Source organism: Bubalus kerabau, chromosome 14, assembly GCF_029407905.1.
Source record: "Bubalus kerabau isolate K-KA32 ecotype Philippines breed swamp buffalo chromosome 14, PCC_UOA_SB_1v2, whole genome shotgun sequence".
NCBI classification, from domain to species: Eukaryota; Metazoa; Chordata; class Mammalia; order Artiodactyla; family Bovidae; genus Bubalus; species Bubalus kerabau.
This window is the reverse complement of record NC_073637.1, coordinates 26,392,176-26,413,936: the sequence shown is the minus strand read 5'-3', so window position 1 is coordinate 26,413,936 and position 21,761 is coordinate 26,392,176. Positions and strand designations below refer to the sequence as shown.

The window sequence follows — 21,761 nt, the reverse complement described above, 5'->3', positions numbered from 1 at the left end:
CTCAGAGGAGATGCTGTAACCTTCTTCTTGATTGTGTTTCCACGTGTCTATTTAGATGTCAGTCTATTATGGACATTTAAGAACTGACAATTGCTTTCCATTCTGTGTTGGTGAATAAAATTGTTATTTTCGTGGAGGGCTTCCTGGGTTGATAAATAGCTTCTTCCCTCTCCAGGAAGTTCATCAGGACACAGAACTCCACTAATGCAGCAAAAACAACCTGCAGTCTCTTCTCGGATTTCAGCCCCAGCCCACGTCCTCCCGGTGTGCCATGTGGACACCAGGGGTGGCTTGTATGGCACTGCTCTTAATAAACAGCAAACAACTGAGAGCCTGGGCAGTGTTATTTATTTATTTTTAATTGAAGGATAATTGCTTTACAATATTGTGTTGTTCTCTGCCATATATCAACATGAATTACCCATAGATATACCTATGTCCCCTAGCTCTTGAATCTCCCTTCCACCTCCCACCCCATCTCACCCCTCCAGGTTGTCATAGCCACTGGTTTGAGCTCTCCGAGTCACAGAGCGATTTCCCACTGGCTATCTATTTTACATATGGTAATGTTTATGTTTCCATGCTACTCTCTCAATTTGTTCCACTCTCTCCTTCCCTGCCTGCCGTGTCCACAAGTCTCTTCTCTATGTCCGTGTCTCCACTGCTGCCCTACAAATTGTTTCATCAGCATTATGTTTATAGATTCCATATATATGTCTTAATATATGATACTTGTTTTTCTCTTTCTGATTTACTTGTTTTTCACTTTCTTACTTACAGCTTGGGAAGTCTTTGCATTAAGGGACAAATTTTATATCAATTTGCCATGGAACTTAAATACTTCAAGCAAAAAAATAATTTCAAGACTACTCATAAATGTACCTGGTATATATTTAATTGTGAAAAAATTTGAATGAATGGCAAAAATTCTTGGATTTTGCTCAAAAGCCTCTTTTTTTTTTTTTAATGGAAAAAGTTAAGTTTTACAATGGGCCTCAAAGGAATTCCCAGACTCTGGGAGACAGGAATTGATAAGGAATTCCAGGCAAGGAAAAGCTCACAAACTCTGATGAGCAAAATGTGTGGGGAACAGGAGGAGAGAGATGGACATTGATTTTAGATGAAGGTGGGTAGCCCAGTTGAGAAGTGGCTTTAACTACCAAGCTTCCTGGTAGCTCAGCTGGTAAAGAATCTGCCTGCAATGCAGGAGACCCCAGTTCGACTTCTGGGTTGGGAAGATCCCCTGGAGAAGGGATAGGCTACCCACTCCAGTATTCTTGCCTGGAGAATTCCATGGACACAGGAGCCTGACAGGCTACAGTCCATCGGGTTACAAAGAACTGGACACAACTGAGGGATTTTCACTTTTACTCTGACATTTATAGGTAACGTCAGAGGTAACCATAAAGGTAACCAGAAAGAAGGGCTTCCCTGGTGACTCAGCGGCAAAGAATCCACCTGCCAATGCAGGCGATTTGGGTTTGATCCCTGGGTTGGGAAAATCCCCTGGAGGAGGAAATGGCAACCCTCTCCTGTATTATTGCCTGGAAAATCCCATGGACAGGGGAGCCGGCAGGTTAGGGTCCATGGGGTGGCAAAAGAGTCAGATATGACTTAGTGACTAAACAACAACAACCAGATAGAAACAGGATTTTGGAGCAGGAAGTAACAAGAGGAAAACAGGGCTTCAGAATTTTCTGCTTACTAAGTGGACTGGTCTGAGAGCAAAGACTAAGGCAAGCTGACAAGCAAATGGCAAAGTTAGAAATGGAGCTGTTTGGTGACAAAGAGATGACAATACCAATGCTCAGGGCACAGGGAGGCAAGGTTTGATGCCTCTGTGGGCACATGGGGTAAAGAACCATGAGTTCCGTTGGTCCAGAGGAGGGTCCTTCCACTGACTGTCCTAGTCAAAGCTGCTTCTCTTTGACCAAGGATGTTGCTGAGCCCAGCTCTAAGTCTGTCTTTCGGAGCATCAGGCCCATGAGACTCAAGTAAAAGCAAGAGATCCAATATCTTAGGCTCAGATGAACCTACAAGAGTAAGTCTGTCCAAACACCCCAAAAAGACCAGGTGCAAGAAAGAATTTCACCTCCTCTGCCAAACAGGAGGAAGTCCCCAAAGAAGAAACTCAGATTAGGAGGATTTTCAGGTTTTCTGTTATATCTGTGAACATAGTACCTAACAAAATAACAGAAATTAATATTTAACTACATCTTTTAAATTTAGTTTTTAATTGGAGGAAAATTACTTTACAGTGCTGTGTTGTTTTCTGCTGTACAACAATGTGATTCAGACATAATTATACATATGTATCCCCTCCCTGTTAAGCTTCCCTCCCCTCCCCCTACCCCACACCTCTAGGCCATCAGAGTGGCAGGCTGGGCTCCCTGTATTATATAGCAACTACCTTTATCCTAGGTGTCTTACTTATGTTTTGGCTACTATATATATAATATGTATATATTATATATATATATCAAATGCCATAGACTGGGTGGCTTATGAACAACAAATGTTTATTTCCCATAGTTGTAGAGGCTGGACATCCAGGATCATGGGGCCAGCATGGTTGTGTTCCGGTGGGGATCTCTTCTTGGCTGCAGCCTCCCCACTGTGTCCTCACATGGCAGAAGTGGTGGGGATTCTCCTTGGAGCATTCTCTGTAGAGGGCACTAATCTCATTCAGGAGGGTCCCACCCTCAGGACTCCAGAGCACCACCCGGAGGCCCCAGCTCCTAACACCATCACAGGAGCCACCCAGAGTTCAGCGTAGGAATCTGGGGAGGGACACACACCCACTGAAACCACAGCATTGGGCTATTGAAGAGAGACCAGCATGGAGAGGACACTCCAGTGCTCAAGGATCACACGGTCCTGAGCAGTGTCATGTGGTTTTGAATGTCAGTATTCAAAACACACAAATGCTTTCTCAATCACAGTGATGCAGCAGACACCCGGCAGGCTGGAGAACAGACCAGACAGGAGGGTCTGATCACTCTGAAGGTGTCTTCCTCTCTCTCTCATGCACCTGCTCTGACGCCCTCTTTATCACTTGACTTTTTGGCCTCTTCCCTTCTGTTATTCATTGAGAACTTGGCCTGGTTTCCAGCATGCATGCTCAGTCATTCAGTAATCTCTGACCCTTTTGTAACCCCATGGAATGTAGCCCATGCCAGGGTCCTTTGTCCATGGAATTTTTCAGGCAAGAATACTAAAGTGGGTTGCCATTTCCTACTCCAGGGAATCTTCTCAATCCAGGGATCGAACCTGCATCTTCTGCACTGCAGGTGAATTCTTTACCACTGAGCCTCCAGGGAAGCCTCTGGCTTCTAGGGTCTCATAATATTCCACCAGACAGCTGTGTTCTCTGGAAACTTTCCCACCCCTTTCCCCATAGCCCAATTTTCCTCAACCAATCTTCCCATTCCATTTATGACTCTATCAGTAAGCAATGATATTCAGGTCTGGGGTCTGACAGAAGAGTCAAGGTGGACCTGGGTGTTATACCCAGTGTGTGTCTGGTCACATGGTCACCCTCTGTATGAGGTTAACCTCTTTGATTCTTGTGCCCTTGTCTACACCACAAAGACTAATCTACAGGACATGTGAAGACTGCAGGGGGGCTGTGACCCCCACCCCAGAGCAGGCCTTCCATAGACAACAGCCTTAACTTTTCTGTTGCTCTTTGCAGAAAAACAACTACATGGACAATGAACTGACTTACAATGTAACAGACATTAATAATGAACAACAAACTATGCACACAGCAACCTACAGAATATGTCTTTCATTTAAGAAAAGAGCATTTTAAGTATGCCAAATCACTTATTGGTAATTTAATAATTTAAATTGCAATCAATAGTGGCTTCTTGAACTTCATAATAAATGTGTGCTGCTGCTGCTGTTAAGTCGTTTCAGTCATTTCTGACTCTGTGCGACCCCATAGACAGCAGCCCACCAGGCTCCCCCTTCCCTGGGATTCTCCAGGCAACAACACTGGAGTGGGTTGCCATTTCCTTCTCCAATGCATGAAAGTGAAAAGTGAAAGTGAAGTCGCTCAGTCGTGTCTGACTCTTTGTGACCCCATGGACTACAGCCCACCAGGCTCCTCTGTCCATGGGATTTTCTAGGTAAGAGTACTGGAGTGGGGTTGCCATTGCCTTCTCCAAAATGTGTGCTAAATCCTCACAAATAGAATCTGTGTACTGGGGAACTTTATTTATTTATATATGTTTTTTTAAAGATTTTTTTATGTGGACCATTTTTAAGGTCGTTATTGAATTTGTTACCATATTGCTCCTGTTTTATGTTTTTTATTTTGGCCACAAGGCATGGGGGATCTTAGCTCCCTGACCAGGGATGGAACTTGCACCCGCTGCATTGGAAGGTGACGTCTCAAGCACTGGGCCACCAGGGAAGTCCTGGAGTTTTATTTTGGAGAGGGGAATATCCCTATTTCTATTCTTCCAAAAGTCTATACAATTTTTATGAGAGGAATAAAACAACTGAAATCCCAGCTGCTATTTCCAGAGGTTCTCCCCATCTCTCTCTTCTTTTCTAAAAGGCAGTGAGCCAGGTCAGGTTCTTGTTGGCGGCCGGCTCTCCCTGGCCCCAGGAGACCTGCTCAAGGTCAGCCTTGCCAGTTTCGAGGAGCCACCCGACAGGCCTGGTGTAACCTGAGCTCAGTCGGAGTCACTCGCCTGGCAGAGAGCTGATGTGGGAAAAGGCAGAAGTCAGAGATGAGGGCATGAAAGGTAGGTGAGTCATGGACAAGAACTAGATTCCTTTCTGCAGATGACCAGCTTCGTGAGACACCGAGATGGAGAAGAAGCGATGTGGAAAGCTAGCAGGTATGCCCGGTCAGGGCCATTTAACACACAAACAAACGTGCAAGGTTGTTTCTGCCGCCAGCAATCTCAAGTCCCCAGCACTCATGCTCTAAAGGAACGAAACTCCATCCCGAGAGGTTTTGAAAAAGGTGACTTTCTGGGAGAAGACTGACTTTATCAATTACTTAAGTTTGATTAAGATAACAAGCAACTACAACCAAAGGGAACATTATAACTTACTTCCTGAAATTCAATCACATGAATAATGCACAAAGGTGGTGGCTGCGTGTCCCCAGAAATGTGACTCACATACACATTACACAGGAGCACTGTGCTTCTAGGCTGAAAACACTCAACAGTTTGACCCAAAGAACATGATAAGGTCATTTTATGCCTGCCTTTTCTCTTTTAGTTTCCTTAAAGAAGGGACCACTTTCAAAAAAAAAAAAAAAAAAAGACCCATCTTGTACTTTTAAAACATAATAATCTTAAATGAACCCATCGAGGAGTGGTGAGAAATGTTAATGACAATAATAATACATATTCTTCATAAGGCGAATTATTTGGCATTTGTAAACTCAGAAAAGAACAAAGTTTTAACAAACTTTACAAGTGAAAATAGCCTAAAATAACTGAAAACATTTGTACAATAAGACAGAAACTATGCTTTTCATAGCAATCTCTAGAGTACTTTTTGTCTGTTTCTAGCTTAGCTAAGAGAAAACTGAAACAAAAACAATTTAAAGTAACTAGCACACAATGGGAGAAGGCAATGGCACCCCACTCCAGTACTCTTGCCTGGAAAATTCCATGGACAGAGGACCCTGGTGGGCTGCAGTCCATGGGGTCGTGAAGAGTCAGACACGACTGAGCGACTTCACTTTCACTTTTCACTTTCATGCATTGGAGAAGAAAATGGCAACCCACTCCAGTGTTCTTGCCTGGAGAATCCCAGGGACCGGGGAGCCTGGTGGGCTGCCGTCTATGGGGTCTCACTGAGTCGGACATGACTGAAGCGACTTAGCAGCAGCAGCAGCAGCACACAGTGACTTGGCATTACTTGAGAATTAGACACAGGGGCCCAGAGCCAGAGCTTACAACCTGGCGACACTGTGTTAATAACTGACAGGGTTGACTCTTTTCTCATCTCCCTGATGCAAGATCTGGCCAAACAGTAATACTGACAAAGCTCAAGACAATGATGTCTGTGAAGGTAACTCACTATCTCCTCCAGGCAGCCTATCCAGGAGGCAGGAAGAGTGGCCCTACTCTTCCAGGCCTACACTTGCCCTGACACTTCCCGTGGCTGCCATGTGACCTTCCCCAAATCCTTAGGAGCGTGTCTGTATTCTTACTTGGGATGTGGGTAACTGAGGCTTGAGGTGAAAGCCACTGGCAGGGCCAGTAAGCAGAGGAGCTGTTACACCTGTGTCTACTCCGCCTCCCACGCCCGGTACTTTCCTGGTTATTGTGCATGTGTGTTCAGTCGTGTCTGACTCTTTGCAACTCTATGGACTGCAGCCCTCCAGGCTCCTCCATGGGATTCTCCAGGCAAGAATACTAAAGGGTACGGCCATGTCCTCCTCCAGGGGATCTTCCGACCCAGGGATCAAATCCACATCTCTTCTGTCTCCTGCACTGGCAGGCAGGTTGTTTACCACTTGCGTCACCTGGGCGGCCAATTCCCTTACTGTCAGGAGCCAGCTGTTGGGTGGAGGGGAGAGGGATGGTGCAGGGAATCATAAGAGGGATGAAGACGCCCCTTGTTGCTGGGGACTTGTCCTGCTTTTAGCACTTGAAAGTCTCATATTCCAGAAAACTCTGCACTTGAGTGCAAATCAAGAGGGGTGGGTTCCTAGAACAAGTGGAGTTGGGAAGACAGGCTCTGTTGGAGGCAACCTCCATAAAACCTGTGAGCAGGTGTCTTTCTATGACCTGGGGGCTAGGAACAGGAGACGCTGAGTTTCCTCCAGCCAAAAGGAGCCCAAGGCTTTCATGTCAGAGCTTCTCACATCTGGGATAAGGTGACATGGTGATAACATTGATGGATTTCAGGGTAGATCACTGATACGTGTTGTTGGCTTTTTCTTGAACCTCTCTTTCCACACATTGTAGAATTCCACTAGGCAGGAGCTGATTCTTATCTGTCAGCCTGAGTTAGATGCTGAGACTGCTGGAGGCCAACACCATCTACCCAATAAAGTTCTGCATGATGCAATAATAAACAACTATAAAATGCATGGTATGCTGTCCAGGTAAAAAGGTGTGTTACATATGAATGCTGGCAAAGAGGCTGGAGGAAGGCTGGCAATGAAACCAAAGCATGTGGTCACTCAGGGACATGGACACCAAGGCTCAAACTTAGTGATTTCATAAGGGTTGCTTTCACCACCTGTCAGGTCCCTGCAGACCTGTGTTAACCAGAGAGCTGCCTCTCTTTCCTAAATATCCCCAACCTCATTTGGCGACACTGGGAGCTCAGTCCCTCTTTCAAAGCGGAGGAAGCCCCTAGACACTGATCTCTGCTCAGCCACTTCCTCAGCTCCGTCATGAGAAGATGTGTCTGGTTACAGGAAGCTTCCATGCTCACCATCAGGAAGGAATCTGGTAGTGGTGTGGACGTGGGACAAAGCACCCAGCAATGTCCTTTATGTTGCTGTGTTATTCTTCAGTTGCTCAGTCATGTCTGATTCTGCAACCCAATGGACTGCCGCACACCAGGCTTCCCTGTCCTTCACCATCTCCTGGAGCTTTCTCAAACTCATGTCCATTGAGTCAGTGATGCCATCCAACCATCTCATCCTCTGCCGCCCTCTTCTCCTTTTGGTTTCAGTCTTTCCCAGGATGGACACAAACATTCCATCCTCCAATACCTGCCCCACCCTCTCGGCCTGTCCCCTGGTTGGCATCGAGGCTCTGCCCTCTAGACATGACCTCCCGTGGGAGGCTGTCCCACAGAGATCTCTGTGTCCCAAACCCCAGGGCACTTGCTGCTAGCCCCACAGCATTAGGCCAGCCAGAAAGCAGCACCTCATTCCCCAAGTACATAGTGCTTCTCACTGTTCATTCATTTCATTTTGTCTTCAAATTCATGTACTTCCAGATATGAGGGAGATTACTAGTAACTATTAATATGACACAGCCTTTAAAAGACTGTAACTGCCAGAAGACATGTCAACAACAACATGGAAACCCCTGGGAAAGGAAGTCATCATTACTGTTATCAATATTTTTGGTCCTGCAGGACCTCAATAGCGGAATGCCTTTTTTTTTTTTTTTTTGCCAGATAGCCAAGTATTTGAAACCTCTGTCTCTCTGTCTTAGTGCGATACTGACATGGGTTTCAGAGAGAATCAATATCTTCTGCTCAGAATGGATCAAAACAAAGCAGTTGACTTACCTGAGAGGGGAATAAGTGTTTGCCCAGTTGCAGGCAGGAATCGCAGGGAATCCTTGCTCCCTTCAAGTACTCTCCACTGCACGAAATAGCTAAAAATAGAGGCAAAAAAGAGACGGCTATTTCTTTTCTATTTTACAAAAATAGGCACAATAACAGAAAATGACAATTCTTTTAAAACTTGGTCAATAACCTTGAAAGAAAACAATAACAATCAGGGAGGTAAACCTGTGTTAGTTCTTATATAACCATTTCATTTACAAGCTCAGTGTTCTTGCTTTGACAACTTTTTCAAGGACATATTTAACCACAGACAGCAAGTATAAAGGTGGTGGTGGTGGTTGTTTAGTCCCTAAGTCGTGTCCAGCTCTTTGCAACCCCGTGGACTGTAGCCCGCCAGTCTCCTCTGTCCATGGGATTCTCCAGGCAAGAATATACAGTGGGTTGCCATTTTCTTCTTCAGGGGATCTTCCCAGACCAGAGATCAAACACACATCTCCTGCACTGGCAGGTGGATTCTTTACCACTGAGCCACCAGGGAAGCCCCAAAAATCTGTCTAAATGCCATCAAATGTAAAAGGAGAGCAGAAGGCCTTAATCATAGTAAGGTCAAACAGAAGTGTTATATTCCAAGCCCAGGTTTTACGGGCTTCTCTTTAATGACCACATACAAAATAGATGATTGAAGTAAATAAAAGAGCTAATTAAACAAATAAAAGAACCAACAGGCATCCAATAGCAGATGATGATTCCTGGCAATGCAGGCAGTTCCAAAAGCTATCCCTGAATTACTAAGAGCACAACAGTTAGGAAGGTATTTTGAGATTCCTTTAAGAAGCATTTTTATTTCTTTATTTTCTAAAAGATTTTTTCATGTGGACTATTTTTAAAGTCTTTATTGAGTTTGCTACAATATTGCTTGTTTTTTATGTTTTGGTTTTTTGGCCATAAGGCATATGGTATCTTAGCTAACTGATCAGGGATCGAACCCGCACCCCCTCCATTGTAAGGCAAAGTCTTAACCACTGGACCACCACAGAACTCCCAAGGATGCATTTTTAAATTACTGGATATATTAAAATTTTTTTTAGAATCCCATGATATAAATCTATCGAAATAAAAATACTTTCATGCAACAATCTAGTGTGCATTCTGAGAAGCAAAAATAGGAGGAAGAAAAGACATGATAGTTTCTATTTATGACATTTATTACAGACCACAAATAAGACCACAAGTGATACTGAGTGCACGCATGCGTGCTGAGTTGCTTCAGTCGAGTCTGACTCTTTGCAACCCTATGGACCACAGCCTACCAGGCTCCTCTGTCCATGGGATTTCGTAGGCAAGAATACTGGAGTGGGTTGCCATGCCCTCCTTCAGGGAATCTTCCCAACCCAGGGATCGAATCCGTATCTCTTTTGTTTCCTGCATCTGCAGGCAGGTTCTTTACCATTAGCGCCAACTGGGAAGCCCCTAGAAGAGGCCTAATGTCTCCAAAAACATTTGCACAGCCCAGGCAGGTTTTGGAGTGTCAACCCTGAAATATAATGCCAGACTTCCTTCAGTGCTTTTTAAAAAAAAAAAAAATTTATTTATTTATTTAATTTAGCTGTGTCGGGTCTTCGTGGCTCTGTGGCACATGGCATCCGAGTTCCCCAACCAGGGACTGAATCCAAGTCCTGTGCATTGCAAGGCAGAGTCTCAACCCCAGGACCACCAGGGAAGTCCCTCCTTCAGGGCTTTTGATACCAGAGTTGCCCAGGGAACCAGCCAGAAAGCCACCTGCAGGTACAACCCTGCAGCTCTTCTTCACGGCGTTGACTGACCATTCCTCCTTTCTTTCCACTAGAACTTTCAGACCCTGTTCACCTCAGCTTTTTGTGGAACATCAAATTTTACATGGAAGGACTTTTCACTTTTAATCTGATTATCATTTTTCCTACTGTGATTATAAAACTCTAAAAGAAAAAGTTACAAAGCATCACTTACATAAGATAATGTTTTACTTTTAAATTACTATATGTTTTATACTCTAGTTCATGCTCACAGACCTATTTTTGGTAGGTCAGAAATGTCATTCATCAATAAAGAGCTATAGAATTATAAGAACAAAATGTTCAAGTGCCTCAGACACTAATTTTTACTTCTTTATCTCAGAAATTCATAGATTTCCCTTCTTGTAGTTAAAAAAACTTAATATGTGATTCATCTGAAGATAAAAGTGCAGATTTTGTTACTTTGCAACAACATAAATAACAATTTATTTGGTGCTATCAGAATAGAAAAATGCCCCTTTAGTGTATGTTAAAAGATCTTCTGGGATATCATAGTAAATCACTACACAATATTCACACATTGTTATATTAATGTTTACATCTTTAATAAGTTCCTTCTAGACACAGAAAGTCTCAGGATCCAAGCCTGAGAGTCAACATCAGCCAGAACCACCTCCCTTGGCTTCCCGTGACGCACAGCCTAACGAGATGCTCACAGGGAGGTTCACACGGACTACGTTGGACAACAATAATTTACTTTTAAGACAGTCAACTTCTTAGAATGCTCCAAGGCCAAGGTAATTTAGAAAGTGTTTTATGAGATTCAGAGAAGGAAAGGGGAGAGACAAGGATGGGATTGCATCAATTAATTCCTCCCCAAGTGTGGGTCCAAGCCCATCTGTGGGCAGGAGGTTACTTTCCACATCTGCACAGGGAGCAGGTCAGGCAAAAAGGAAGAGGCAGGCGAGGAAGAGCAAAGCCAGGAACTGGACCGTGCCCTCTGCCCCCTCTACGCAACCTGGTGAGATGTGACCAGGGGTGTGGTTTCCATCATCGGGGCGTCCGAAGAGGAAGTCAGAGCTGGCTGCAGGGGGACTCCTCCACTGACCATCTCACCAGACACAGTATCTCAAAACTGAGATGCTGGATGACAAGGAACCACATCCAACTTATTACAGACAACACCCTATCACCATAAACGACAAACTTTCCCAATATTCTTTGTTCTTTTTTACAAACCATTATTTGGGAGAAAGAGTATGCCCCAGGAAAGGATTAGGGAGGGAATTTGCAGGGGCTGGGAAGTACGGGTGGGGAGGAAACCACAGTTAGTATTCTGAAGTTGTCCTCCTCCAAAGAACACACTGAACGCCCTGAGCCAGATTATAGCTTCAATTCAAAGCAATTATTTTAACCAGATTCTTAAATGGCAACGTCTGGCTTTTCAGGAGTAGGGAGATAATTCCTGACGGCTTTCAGATACCATCAGGGTTCTCCACCGATCCTAGACGCATGGTGGCAGTCAGCCAGCCGTGTGACTGGTGACTCAATACACAAGTTTCTGTGGTCTCCACCGTCTGATACAGTGAGGACATCAATTTTTAAGTCTGGGGGCTAAACAGTGGCAAGGGGGCTCTTTCCCAGTAAAACAGAACTCCACAGAGAAGCTGTACTCTAGATACGCTGAAAAGCAAACACTTGGGAGTGCATTTGCTTGCGTTTCTTTAAGCTCAGCCTTGGCTGTTTAACTATTTCCTCCTTCCCAATGCAACATCTTTATTACAGAATTCAAGATTATTTACTGTTTGATTTGCAAAATCATCCAGGCAACCACAAAGAGAAATTTTTAAATGTTGTCAAACATCAGTCAAAGTGGCAAGAACCCCACCTTCTGTGATGTCAACTCCCCATAACAACATCCCTGTTAAACAAAGCCTGAGTCAAAAATTCTGTCTGGCACAGGGCGAATACACACCTTGCAGTGTCTCTGGAAGAATGGGATATGCAAACATCCTCTACAAGAAAGAGGCTTCATGAAAACTACAGAAGGGAAAACAAAGAGAACCCATCCAAAATGAAGGCTGCACAGATCTTTGAAGAAACAATAGAGGTTACTTCTGCTGAGACCCTGCGCTGACACCAGGAGGGCCACAGCTCTGTCCTAATTAAAGTGTGATTCTTCGAACTCTCCTCCAGGGCTCATTATTCAGGAGAGTCCGGACCCCTGCAAACAAAGTCGCCCGGGTACCAAAATGCACCTCCAGAGACACCTAAATGGATGCAGCGTCGGGCTCCCCCAAAGAGCAGAGAAACCAGTAAGATTTGTTCCCCAGCACTTGCACCCTAGCATCCAGGTAAAAACAAGATTCCCACACGAAGAAGCTGGTTGTTTACCAGTTCAGCCTTCTCCGGGAGAGCATATTTGAGATGGAACGCTGGAGGGGTGCGTGATATTAACAAAAGCAAGATCAAATTAAGCAGATGACATGATGAGCACGCTTCATTTCATGCATGGCCGTGTTTTGCAGGCGAGATAAAGATGCAAAGTAATTACCATGAGCTGAAACTTTTTCCCTGAGCCCTTTCGGCAGCCGGTGACTGCCCTGCTCTCACAACAAAGACGACCGCCTTCTCCTGGGTGCCCGATTCCTCCTGTAACGTTACCAGCTAAGCACCTCGGCCGTGGCCAGGACGCAGCGGAGTATTTCTGTATCCGTGTCTCCAATGCAGCATAAAGAGTTCTGTGGAAACCTATCAAACCGGCGAGCAGCACGGCTGGCAACCAATGAGGAGCGGCTGGGGCGGAATCCGGCACATGCTCTCTGAGGCTCAGCTGTCACCAGCGTTTAGCAGGCTGCTAATCTAATTATAGCTAGTTTGCTAGCACAGAGCGACCAGAGCCAAGCGCAGGAGCAAATTAAATTTTAATAAATGAAACCCCGCAGACAAAATCATCTTGATTCCTGTCACTGTGAGGATTGATGGGTCACCTTATAAACCAGAAGTGGTTTTTAAAGTGCATTCTTGTTTTTCTTCCAATCTAGAGAAACAAAGAGTGGTTAAATCAATGTATGGTATGACCAGCTTCCTTCAACTTAACAGATTCCAGAGAATATGAAAAAGAATGTGTATATATATAGGTATGACTGAATCACTTTGCTGTACAGTAGAAATTAACATGACATGGTAAATCAACTATACTTCAACAAAATAAATTAAAAAAAAACTTATATTCCAAAGAATATGAAAAAGAAGATGTATATTTATGTATAACAACCACTTTGGTACAGTTGAAATTAACATGACACTGTAAATCAACTATACTTCAATAAAATAAAATTTAAAAATAAACTTTACAGATTCCAAAGGATATGAAAAATTAAGTGTATATTTATGTATAACTGAATCTCTTTGCTATACAGTAGAAATTAACACAACATTGCAAATCAACTGTAAGTGTGTTAAGTCGCTCAGTCATGTATGACTCTCTGCGGCCCCATGGACTGCAGCCCGCTAGGCTCCTCTGTCCATGGGATTCTCCAGGCAAGAATGCTGGAGTGGATAGCCATTCTCTTCTCCAGGGGATCTTCCTGACCCAGGGATTGAACCCTGGTCTCCTGCATTGCAGGCAGATTCTTGACCATCTGAGCCATACTTCAGTGAAATAAATTAAAAAAAATAAACACAGATTTCAGCACAAAGGAATAAATAATAAATTCAGTAGTAGGACAATATTAGTGGTAGTGGTATAAAACTGGAGTTTTTATTTACCTTGATAAGCAATTTGCCACTTATTTGTCCTCAAGTGCTAACTAGTCTCTCCATATAGCTTGAAATACCATGTAAATTCCCACCCATCCTGAGAATGTACTAATCAAGGTGTCAAAAATCATCAATTTGACTACAGTGATGAATAATAATTCAGAAGCACACGATATGGAAAAGGGGGACCAGAAGTCACTGTAAAATAAAAAATTAAAGAAATCTGCCCACAGCACAATTTCTTGGTAAAAATAGCTTCAGAAACTGAATCTCGCGAGAGGCATAGGAGAAATGCATGGTTTCCAACAACCAGGCTATTGGGATCCGCTATTCCCTGCTGTGTGACATGGGGCAAGTGACTGGATGTCTCTGAGTCTCAGAGGCAATAGCAGGAAGTATCTTGCAGCATCATTGCTGGGAGCTGGGAGCACTCAGCGCTCAGCGTGGACTCTGGCACAGAGCGAGTTATAAATTAAGCTGTTATTCATAGCAGCTATCTTTTCATAACACCACGGTGTCTCCCTCCTTTCCTGGTACCAGACTACTCTAAAAAGAAGTATCTAAACTTCTCCAGGGCACAGCTTTGTCAGAAACACCATTTAGAAATAATCAATGGGAACAGAATCTAGAAAGACGGTACTGATGAAACAATTTGCAGGGCAGTAACGGAGACACAGACATAGAGAACAGACTACAGACATGGTGGGGGGAGGAAGAAGAGGGTGGGATGAATGGAGAGAGTAGCATGGAAGCATATACACTACCGTATGTAAAATAGATAGCCAGCAGAAATTTGCTGTATGCCTTGGGGAACTCAAACAAAGGCTCTGTAACAATCTAGAGGGGTGGGAAAGGGTAGGGGGTGGGAGGGAGGTTTAAGAGAGGGGACATATGTATACCTATGTGTAATTCATGTTGATGTATGGCAGAAACCAAAGCAATATTGTAAAGCAATTATCTTTCAATTAAAAATAAATTAAAAAAAAGAAGTAATCAATGGTGACAAGCCAAGAGCAGACTTGATAGCAGACAAAACCATTACTGGTATTCACTGTACTAACAAACATTATTTCCCCTATTTCTTTTTGGATATGTACTATTCACTAACCTCAGCTGACTCTATATGAACCAATCTCAAAAGGAATTGTCGGGAAATGAGGGTTTATAATTTCATTTTGTGAATGATTTGTAATATAGATTAAATGATATTATAAATCTGAAAAGGGCTTCACTGGTGGCTGAGATGGTAAGGAATCTGCCTGCAATGCAGAAGACCTGGGTTCAATCCCTGGGTGGGGAAGATCCCCAGGAGAAGGGAATGGCAATCCACTCCAGTATTCTTGCTTGGAGAATCCTATGGACAGAGGAGGCTCATGGGCCTCCATGAAGTCACAAAGTTGGATATGACTGAATGACTAACCACATACATCTGAAAAAGTATTTTCAATGGAATATAAATTGAGAAGGTTTGTAATGAGGAAACTGATTACATTTAAAATGACATATTTATGTGAAAAGGGCTCACAGTGGAGAGGTCAGCTAGTCAAATGCAACTTTTATCCTTGTATCTATTTATTTATTTGTTTTCCCTTCAAGTCATTTTTTTCTTCCAATATGTTCCTCAAAATTAACAGTCCTTCAATCATATTAATCAAATCTCTTAAAACTTCTTTTCCTTAATTTCCCCAAATCGGTATATGTTCTACCAATCCAAGTTCCTATCCAATGATAACATGCAAACTTCTCATTTCTGTAACTTTGCTGTGTTTTGGTTTTTCTTTGAAAACCTTTACAAAACACTGACATGCTCCACCTGCTTTTAGCACATGCATAATGTTTGTGAGGTGTAGCAGTAGTACGTGTGTGCTCAGTCATGTCTGACTCATTTGTGACCCCTTGGACTGTAGCCCGCCAGCCTCCTCTGTCCATGGGATTTCCAAGGGAAGAATACTGGAGTGGGCTGCCATTTCCTTCTCCAGGGGATCTTCTCGATCCAATGATCCAACCTGCTTTTCTTAGATCTTCTGCATTGTTAGGCGGGTTCTTTACCACTAGTGCCACCTGGCATTATGATTTGCTGTGAGGAACCAAATCCTCCCAGAAGGCAACGGCACCCCACTCCAGTACTCTTGCCTGGAGAATCCCATGGACAGAGGAGCCTGGTGGGCTGCAGTCCATGGGGTCGTGAAGAGTCGGACATGACTGAGCGACTTCCCTTTCACTTTTCACTTTCATGCATTAGAGAAGGAAATGGCAACCCACTCCAGTGTTCTTGCCTGGAGAATCCCAGGGACGGGGGAGCCTGGTGGGCTGCCATCTATGGGGTCGCACAGAGTCGGACACGACTGAAGTGACTTAGCAGTAGTAGTGGGGGAAAAAAATTACTATGGGGCATCCTTCATCCTTCCCTCTTTGGGTGCCACAAACTGTATGAGAAATAATCCAAGGGAAAGAATAGCATGGCCCATAAATGTCAGAGCAAAGCACAGAGACTCCTGGTCTGTATATCAAAGAGTGAAAAACTGTGGAAATGTAGATATAGACACCAACCGTGAGAAAATATGACAGACACAAATTTCTTTAAATGACTGTCCCAGGTGCTACTTTACAGCAGCGCCTGCATGGATTATCAAAGCGCCATCATCATTATCGGGAGCTAAAACTCCAAGAGGAATTGGCTTCAGTGATTTGGCCTAAGGCACAGATCCCTGGAGGCTGCCAGCATCCAGCCTGGTACCACTCGCAGGCATTCATCTGGGAATGCCAACAGCTCTGCCTTCCTCTTCACGGAACAGACTGCTGGCTCAAAAAGGGGCACTTTTAAAAAGCTGTTCGATTAATTTGTCTCATGCCTTTTTGGTGTAAGACATTAAACACACTTTGTAAGAGCAAGAAGCAATAATCCCTTCTTAGGTCTTATCTTTCAACACTGAGAGCCCATATATTAGTTCGAAACTGGGTAACAATTAATTGCCGATCATTCTTTCTTTAATTTTGGCTGTGCTGGGTCGTCGCTGCTGCGTGAGGGCTTTTCTCTAGATGCGGCGAGCAGGGTCTGCTCTCTAGCCGTGGTGCACAGGCTTCTCACTGCGGTGGCTTCTCTTGTTGGGGTGCACAGGCACTAGGGCCCTCGGGCTTTAGCAGTTGTGCTGCACGGTGCGTGTTGCTCTGTGGCATGTGGGATCTTCCCAGACCACGAATCAAACCTGGGTCCCCTGCAGTGGCAGGCAGATTCTTAACCAGTGGACCACCAGGGAAGCCCTGCTGATCATTCTTATTAGCACTCTTCTGGGGGAACCTAGATCATTTTCTTCCAATGATCCTCATTTCCTAGGACTGGTGAAATGCGATGAAATAGCAGGGAGCAAGGAGACATAAGGACTCAGGAAGGAGTCCTGCAAGGAGGCCAGCTCTGGAGATACTGACACAAGGCTTGCTTTGCCTGGGCGGTAGCTGTCACCACATTAGGTGCAGAAGCCCTGGGTACCCCCCATACAAAGATCTGAAACACACTGCATCGTCTCTATGCTGAAGGTCTAGGGCAGCTCATAGCTGCTTGGGGAGGGACTTCCTACGACCCACTGGCCTGGCATGGTGGACAGCATGAGTCAGCGGTGCCTGACTACAGTGCCAAGAAGGTCGGTGGTCTCCCAGGGACCCGCTCCCCATTTCCTGGGGCCACCTGCCTGCCGTATCCCCCTAGTACAGATTTACATGGTCCCAACCTCTCGGGCCATTTGTCACTCCAGCCCACCCAGTAGGCCACAGAGGGCAGTACTCTGGACTTAGAAATGGCTTTATCACAGGTCAGTTTTTCACTGGATCAGCCCAGGGATGCCTGTTTCCCTGAGAGTGTGCCTGCTTGTCAGGCCTCAGAGTAAGGGATCACGTGGTGGAAGAAGAATAAAAAAGCCTTTAGGTGGAGGCCCACGTGCATTTGTGTGTGCGTCAGTCGTGTCCGACACTTTGCAACCCCATGGGCTATAGCCCGCCAGGCTCCTCTGTCCATGCAATTCTCCAGGCAAGAATACTGGAGTGGGTTGCCATGTCCTCCTCCAAGGGACCTTCTCAGCCCAGAGATCAAACCTCTGTCCCTTGTGTCTTCTACATCGCCAGGCGGTTCTTGACCACTAGCGCAACCTGGGAAGCCCTTAAGTGTAGGACTAATCCTCAAAAAGATGTGTTAGTCACTCAGTCATGTCCAATTCTTTGTGATCCTGTGGACTGTAGCCCACCAGGCTCCTCAGTCCATGGGATTCCCCAGGCAACAATACTGGAGTAGGTTGCCATTCTCTTCTCCAGGGGAACTTCCCAATCCAGGCATTGAATCCAGGTCTCCCACATTGCAGGCAGATTCTTTACCATCTGAGCCCCCAGGGAAGCCCTCAAAAGACTTACACACGCATAATTCACATCTGCTGTGTCTCATTCACTCCTTCTGGCCTCTAGTACCTGGGGCCAGGGTGTGGAAGGCCCAAGTGCCAACAGCCTGATGATTCCACTTTGCTCCTCTTTTCACTAAAACCATGACAAAGCTATGGTTTTTCCAGTAGTCGTGTATGAATGTGAGAGTTGGACCATCAAGAAGGCTTAGCACCAAAGAACTGATGCTTTCAAACTGTGGTGCTGGAGAAGACTCTTAAGAGTCCTGTGGACAGCAAGGAAATCAAACCAGTCACCTAAAGAAAATCAACCCTGAATATTCATTGGAAGGACTGACGCTTGAAGCTGAACCTCCAATACTTTGGTCACTTGATGCAAAGAGCTGACCCACTGAACCTCCAATACTTTGGTCACTTGATGCAAAGAGCTGACCCACTGAACCTCCAGTACTTTGGTCACTTGATGCAAAGAGCTGACCCACTGGAAAAGACCCTGCTGCTGGGAAAGACGGAGGGCAAGAGGAGAAGGGGACGACAGAGAATGAGATGGTTGGATGGCATCACTGACTCAATGGACATGAGTTTGAGCAAACACCAGAGATAGTGAAGGACAGGGAGGCCTGGCGTGCTGCAATCCATGGGGTCACAGAGAGTAGAACATGCCTTAGAACCTAAACAACAGCAACAACATGGTTGGTCCTACACATACACAAAATGAATTATTATAATCCACAGATATATAATTAGATATTATTAAAATCTGATATACAATAATTATTATAATCTAATACTTAGATGGGAAAGAAATGGCAACCCACTCCAGTATTCTTGCCTGGAGAATCACATGGACAGAGGAGCCTGGCGGGCTACAGTCCATGGGGTCACAAAAGAGTCGGACATGACTTAGTGACTACATACCAACAAACAATAATTAGATATAATAATAATACTTAGACATTATTATCTAATAAGAGCTATGAATTAGGTGGCAGAAGTTGTCTTGAGCTTAAAAGCTTCCCTTCCATTCTCAGATCATACCAAGTTTCCTGAACTCCACCAGGCATTTTTAGGTTTCGAATGTGTTTTCCTCATTGGTAATCTCCATCCTCCCAAAAGGACCCAGGATTAGACTCCCTCTACTGACCATGGGATAATTCCTACAAAACCTTCAATTACAATAAGTGGATGAATGTCCTAAATATCAGCTCTGTCTCTTGAAGTGGAATGCCTACACATTTCAGTCAAAAGCAGTTTTCTACAGTTGTAAACAGTTCTATCAAGTATCAGTACCAGTTCTGGAATTCAATTCTATGTGTATTGTCCAAAATCAAGACATATAATCTTGCATCAGTAAGGCATGTTACTATTTTAAGCAAGAGCTTCATAGAAGAACTTCAAGTATGCATGGCATGCATGTTCATAATTATATTTTAACATGACTAACTTTGAAAGATTAGACTTTTATCCAAACAAATGTGTAACTACAGAAAATAATTTGGTATGAAATTCATTTGGGGTCTTTATGAAACTTTTAAAGTCAGTACAGACCAAAGAATGAATCTGAGTAAACTCCAGGAGATAATAAAGGACAGGAAGCCTGGAGTGCTGCAGTGCATGGAGTTGCAAAGAGGTGGATATGACTGAGCGACTGAATCACAATAATGACAGAGGTCAAAGAGTAGCTGTCTTGAAAAGGGCCACAGCAGAACCTCAGAGGTTACATCCTGAAGGATACTCCTTGGGAGAATTACATTGCTAGAATAATACCATCATATGCTTCTCACCTTTTGTCTCATTATTTTTTATCCCAGTCTAGCCATCTTCCGGGCTTCCCAGGAACCAGTGCTAAAGAACCTATCCGTCAACACAGGAGACGTGGCTTCAATCCCTGGGTTGGGAAGATTCCCTGGAGAAGGAAATGGCAACTCACTCCAGTATTCTTACCTCGAAAACCCCACGGACAGAGGAGCCTGGAGGGCTACAGTACATGAGGCGAAGAGAGTAGGACATAACTTATCGACTAAACAACAGCAGCCACCTTCCAGCTGGCAACCTTAGATAAGTTACTTAAGTCCCTCAGGCTTGAATTCTCTCATCTGTACCATAAGTATGATGATGCTGTGTAATAAAATGAGTTAATATACACAGAAAACATATAGGGAATGCTCAGCGTATTGCAAACATTATTTAAGTTCTCTCCACTTGGCTGATGGCAAAATTAAAACATCCAGGCCAAATGGTATTAACGTAATTAGAAAAGCTGACCCTCTTAAGAAAAAGGACTAGATAATAAAAATAAATAACCATATACCCTGAATACAACACAGATGGGAAATGTTATACTGTTAAGAGTTTGTTAATAACATCTAGAAATTATGAACCTTATACAGGCATGACTTTTTTTCTGGGATAATCTGAAAAAACTTCTTGAAAATTTTACAAATGTGTATACATTTACCCCTTGCCACTCACTTTGAGAAACTCATCCTAAGGAAATAGTTGGGATCAAGTGCTAAATTACAAACCATTCAGGATATGTGCAAATAAATGCAAGTAAAGAATTTATCACAGTATCCTTTATTATAGAGCAAAAAGAAAAGATCATTCAACAAGAGCCATTACATAAATGATGGAGTATAAATAAAATGAATGGAATAGAATGCAGCTATTTCAAAGTTATACTCTAGAGGAATATTTATTAAGTGGAAATATAGCAGACTATTAAGTGAAAGTTGAATCGATGTATATTATCCTACTTTTGTTAAAATTATTTCTGTGTATATATGCACAAATTTCTGTGACTATACATGGAGAAAAAGTCTAGGGGCAAATATGAGAGTGAGAGTAGTTTTTATCTTCGCATGGTCAACTTGCCTGAACTTTAAAATGCTTCTACTGTGCTCTTACTCGGAGAAGGCAATGGCAGCCCACTCCAGTACTCTTTCCTGGAAAATCCCATGGATGGAGGAGCCTGGTAGGCTGCAGTCCATGAGGTCGCTAAGAGTCGGACACAACTGAGAGACTTCACTTTCACTTTTCGCTTTCATGCATTAGAGAAGGAAATGGCAACCCACTCCAGTGTTCTTGCCTGGAGAATCCCAGGGACTGCAGAGCCTGGTGGGCTGCCGTCTATGGGGTCGCACAGAGTCAGACACCACTGAAGCAGCAGCAGCAGGAGCAGTGCTCTTACTAATGTTGAACATAACTTATTCTTTTTGCAATTTTATTAAATTTAAATACCATTTTAATTTTTTTTTTTTTTCAGCTGTACCACGCAGCATGTAGGATCTTAGTTCCCTGACCAGGGATCGAACCCAGGCCCCCTGAAGTGGAAGCACAAAGTCTCAACCACAGGACCACCAGTGAAGTCTTTGAACATAAATTTTCAATTAAAACTTGGTATTTTTCCCAACTCCTACCCAAGAAAAAGAAAAAATGACAGGAAACAAGTTTTTAAGGAGTGGCTCCTCTAACATCTCAGGCTCCGAGGTGCCTGCTGCCTCCCCAGGGTCAGTGACTCTGTTCTCCCAGCAGTTTACAGGATACAGCTCAGCTTTGCTAACCAGCTAGCAAGTAGCAACTTCAGCGACCATGATTCTGATGTGCTAATTGT

At 44.0% G+C, this 21,761-nt stretch overlaps 1 protein-coding gene across 5 annotated transcripts in view; it reads right to left on the bottom strand.

The window, feature by feature from the left end:
- The window catches only part of FAM110B (family with sequence similarity 110 member B), a 153,326-nt gene that overhangs the window by 71,876 nt on the left and 59,689 nt on the right, over positions 1-21,761 (bottom strand). For 2 of the 5 annotated variants that reach the window (XM_055546042.1, XM_055546041.1), the window contains one exon: positions 8,233-8,321. The gene's annotated coding sequence lies outside the window, so the exon portion shown is untranslated. Of the gene's footprint in view, positions 1-8,232; positions 8,322-12,558; positions 13,134-21,761 lie in introns of those variants that run through there. The other 3 variants (XM_055546043.1, XM_055546044.1, XM_055546040.1) reach the window with 3 other exon arrangements.